Below are 5,199 nucleotides of genomic sequence, written 5' to 3'. Positions count from 1 at the left end.
AAAAGCAAGGAAATGACGCACTCTCCCGACACGTACCTAAACTTTGGAGAGAGAGAACGGCACCTCTGGGAAAAATGAGTTTTGGAAATATAAAACGATTTCCTTCTTTCTGTTGACTGAATAGTATCCCAATGTGTGTGCGTGTGTGTGTGTGTGTGTAGGTATAGTCACAACTGTTAGGCTGATTCCTAACCTTTGAAAGGGATTATCACGTATGCTCAGTAAGTACAGATCTTTATTTGGTCCTAAGTGGCACAAACTTCCTTTGAAGTTTGAGACAAGTGTCAACCTTTCAGTACTCCACCAGTCAATCTCTGCTGTCAAGCATTGTTCCCCACTCTCCCATGGGATTTCTTTGGTTATTAATACAAACTGTTAATTATAAGCTATGTAGAGTTCAGGAAAGAGAAATATCAGAGGACAGAGAAAGAGAATCCACTCTCATGCCAGTAACTTAGAAACGTCCATGCCTTTATGGAGAAACATCTGTTTTCAGTTTTGTTTTTCTATGCAATTGAATATTTAATCTCCTTCAGAGATTAAATCAGTGTATTTTCAAAGCATGTGTTTTTTTTCTTTTTTTTAATACATTTTTTAGATTAGATTTAGGCTTACAAAAAATCACTTTAACATTGAGATGGCTATTCTAGGATTTCTCCTTCCCATAAAAAATTTAAAATCATTTAATTGACATCTACAGAAGGCCTTGCTGAAACTTTGATTAGGATTGCATGGAATCTATTGACCAGTTTGTGAAGAATTTACATCATAATGATGCTGAGTCTTCCAGTTCATGAGCATGAAATGTCCGTGTATTTGCATGTTTGAATCATTTTGCCCCTTTCTAGTTCATTTGATTTTTTTCAATAATCTCTTCTTCCCTTCTGACACCCAAGTGAAATAAAAAAGGACTTTGTAATATAAAACAAAGTGTCAACTATCAGTGGCTTAACATAAGTATTATTTTATTTTAGATCCTACAAAGTCCAAAACAAATGTTCCTCATTGAGGGGCAGATTTCATGTGAATAAGCATATATTCTCCTTCCACCCTGTGGCTCTGTCCTTCCTAAGAGCCCCAGAAGTCATTTGCTTCATTTTATACTTCTAGCAGGCAGATGGAAAAAGAAATCATGTAGAAGCAAAATCTGTTTGACATTAGCAAATATTCTCTATATGGTAGGTTTCTTTATTTTATTTTTTTTTAATTTATATTTTTTTTCCAGTGGGTTTTGTCATACATTGATATGAATCAGCCATTAGTTACACGTATTCCCCATCCCGATCCCCCCTCCCACCTCCCTCTCCACCCGATTCTTCTGGGTCTTCCCAGTGCACCAGGCCCGAGCACTTGACTCATGCATCCCACCTGGACTGGTGATCTCTTTCAAAAAATACGGAATGCTTCACGAATTTGCGTGTCATCCTTGCGCAGGGGCCATGCTAATCTTCTCTGTATCGTTCCAATTTTAGTATATGTGCTGCCGAAGCGAGCACGGTAGGTTTCTTTATATCACATTTAATACTTGTGTGTTTGCATGAAACCTACACACATATTATTGTAATAACATGATTATTATTAACCACTAGGGCAATAAATATATATATATATATGTATCTAACAACTATATCTTAAATTTAAATATATATACTATATATATACACTAAACTAGTATTATTTATTTTGCTTGTAAAGATAAGTTTTAGTCCAGGTCTGGCTATGACAACACATATTGAAAGCAATATATTCCAGAAAAAGTATATATTATAGATACAAGATGCTCACATGCATAAAACAGAAAGGGAAATGTCTCAACTATAAATTCCGACTATGTTAAGTTGCTGTAACCTGTAATTTTCTACTGTTTGGTGAAAAATGTAACATTAAAGCTGAATAGAAATAATCTTAAGACACTATCACAACAATCATGTATACATATCCTGATCACTCATGTATCAGTTATTACTAATTTCCTTTTATATTTTTAAACTGAAATGAGATGAGGTTTTACCTAATATATTAAATATCAAGATTATTTCTATTAATAAAATGGTGAAATATAGTCATATGATAAAATCACAATAAAGCCAAATGGGACCAAAATGGAATAACACTCAAAATTCTGCAAAATAGATCCAAATACATTATCCAGTACAACCTCAGAATTTTTCATGAAAGGTCACTTATTATCATCACTTTAAATGTGAAGGAGAGAAGACTCAGAGGCAGAGGCCTTACTTTTGGTTCAAACAGTGTTTAAGGAGAAAAATGAGATCACAGATACACAATTTTTTTTTTTTTTTTACTTTAAATCCTATGAACTTATATTTTGTAACACTGATAACAACTTGGGCTCTTGAAATTCACTTTATTATTTAAATTGGAGATAAGTAAAAACTGTATTTCACTCTTTATTTTTCAAAGAAAGAGAGGCCCAAGGGTCTAAGAATGATATGCTGCTGCTGCTAAGCCGCTTCAGTCGTGTCCAACCGTGTGCGACCCCGTAGACGGCAGCCCACCAGGCTCCCCCGTCCCTGGGATTCTCCAGGCAAGAACACTGGAGTGGGTTGCCATTTCCTTCTCCAATGCATGAAAGTGAAAAGTGAAAGTGAAGTCGCTCAGGCGTGTCCGACTCTTAGTGACCCCATGGACTGCAGCCCACCAGGCTCCTTTGTCCATGGGATTCTCCAGGCAAGAGTACTGGAGTGGGTTGCCATTACCTTCTCCTAAGAATGATATGAATAAGGCTCAAAAAACATTCCTAACACTGAGTGTTCACTAAATTATCACATTCGGTTCTAAAACTAAACTTAACCCTATTCTTGACAATTTCCCTAATCGTTAGCTAAAGTTGCATCTTTATAAAACAATCTTAAAAATGATTTCCTAAAAGAATCATCAAGTTTTCCCTCTCCAGTCAATTTTGGTCACATTCCTAACAGAAAATTGGCTCAACACTTAAGATTGCTTACGTTTTCTCAGCATAGGATGAAAGTTAGTATTAATGTATTTAAGTATTTTGAAATAAAATATCCAGATAACATTAGACATGAGTTTCCATTTTGTTTACCCAGATTTCAGAAAAATCAGTACTATATAACACAATTTTCAATTCAGTTCAGTTGCTCAGTCATGTCTGACTCTTTGTGACCCCATAGACTGCAGCATCCTAGGCCTCCCTATCCATCACCAACTCCCGGAGTTTACTCAAACTCTTGTCCATAGCATCAGTGATGCCATCAAGCCATCTCTTCCTCTGTTTCCCCTTCTCCTCCCACCTTCAATCTTTCCCAGCATCAGGGTCTTTTCAAATGAGTCAGTTCTTCCCATCAGGGTGGCCAAAGTACTGGAGTTTCAGCTTCAACATCAGTCCTTCCAATGAATATTCAGGACTGATTTCCTTTAGGATGGACTGGTTGGATCTTCTTGCTGTCCAAGGGACTCTCGAGGGTCTTCTCCAACACCACAGTTCAAAAGCATCAATTCTTCAGCACTCAGCTTTCTTTATAGTCCAACTCTCACATCCACACATGACTACTAGAAAAGCCAAAGCTTTGACTAGATAGACAATTTTATACACACACAAAAAAATATGGAGTATCAAGTAGTATGTTTAATATCATCTAAAACTAATATTAATCAATTTAGTATTTTTGTGAAAACAAAGTTGAGGGAAAATAATCTTTATATCTAGAAAATTTGCATTACAAACATAGGTCCTAACCAAAACCACATAGTTTGAATAAAGCACCATTTTTAAAACTTCAAAAAATCTGCAGGGGTTATAAAGTATCTTTAATAGCTCTCATTTCCCATTGTGAAATAATAATAATTAGTTTGTATTTCAATATTAGAAAGAAAGTGCCTCATGATACAGTCACTCAATAAATAATTTGAGACTTAGTCCAAAAACTTTTAAATTTAAATTTGATCTTTATTAGAGATGCTATTGTCATTTTTGTGCCAAACTTTATTGTGTTTCAGGTACTGATTAAAGTGAACCAATTATTTTTCTTTGAGTAAAGACTCATTTTGTTATTGGGCTTAAGACTCAGCCTTTTAAATATTGGCATCTATACTTCTTAAATAATATTGAGCTATATTTAAGTACTGATATTCCTTTGGTTGATAATTTTAATCTTAGCCCTATTTTAATGCCTAAGATGATGGTGATAAAGGATACCAGTTGCACAGATCTATCCAGATTCTTCTACTTGATCATACACACTTCAAATATAACTGTAGCCATAGAAATTAAAATCAATAAGGTTTTAGTTGTCAAAGGCATCTTGGTTTCTTTCCTAAGAGGCTGAAAAGAATAAAGAGACTTTGTTACTCTCTTGGTTCATCTAAAGGGAATCCCTTTGTGCCCAAACCAAACGGCATTAGGTAAAATCAAGCGGAGGAAGCGGATGGACCGTAGCTGAGTCAGCAGCCACCTTTCACCTTTCACTGCTGCAAGAACTCTGTTCTGACCCTCTGCCTCCCAACTTCTGAATATAATTATGGCTCTCAGTACTAACCCATCTCCTGCAATTTTAAAGATGGAGAACCACATGTATAATTGATAGCTTAACAAATGCAGGCCTCACAAACAGGTTCATCAGATGAAGAGACACTCCTGAGATTCAGTCAACAGCAATCTACTGCATTCAAGATGCCTCTGCTTGCTGGTACACTTCTGAGAATTCAGGAAGTTTAGGACTTGAATTTTAATCTCTTTAAGTGATAAACAAGAAAACAGAATACAGAGGGATAAAAATTCTCTGAGCTATTCAGTGAAAGCTAAGAGTTATATATGGAAGACAACTATGGATATAGTTAAACATAGTATTATAAAAACTTGCAAGCTTTATATATGTGGATTTTTTGAAAATAAATAACAGCTAATAAAATGGAAATATGCCCAAATCATGAACTTAGAACTTCTGCAGCCATATCAACTAATAACAAAAGATGAATACAGAAATTTAAACATATCAAATTTGTTACAAATAAAAATGTTTTTCATGAATAATATAGTTTTGAAAGTAAAGAAAAAAATGTTTAAGAAAATTGGTCCTTATATGTAGCACTTGGAAAAAAGTTATATAGTTAAAGGGATAGCATTATTTCTAATTAAATGAGAAAAAAGTCAAAGTATAGTATAGCATGCAAATGATTCAAAAGGTAACCAGTATCTTAAAATTGCACAACTAT

The 5,199-nt window shown here is 34.8% G+C and overlaps 1 non-coding gene across 1 annotated transcript; it reads right to left on the bottom strand.

The window, feature by feature from the left end:
* Positions 1-1,389: 1,389 nt before the first annotated feature.
* Positions 1,390-1,496, bottom strand: LOC136167970 (U6 spliceosomal RNA). Its single transcript, XR_010663140.1, has one exon. It is a non-coding gene; the product is annotated as a U6 spliceosomal RNA (small nuclear RNA).
* Positions 1,497-5,199: the final 3,703 nt, after the last annotated feature.

The sequence above is a fragment of the Muntiacus reevesi genome, chromosome 4 (assembly GCF_963930625.1).
Source record: "Muntiacus reevesi chromosome 4, mMunRee1.1, whole genome shotgun sequence".
Classification (NCBI taxonomy): Eukaryota; Metazoa; Chordata; class Mammalia; order Artiodactyla; family Cervidae; genus Muntiacus; species Muntiacus reevesi.
The sequence above is the reverse complement of the archived record's forward strand: the minus strand, read 5'-3'. Positions and strand labels throughout refer to the sequence as shown.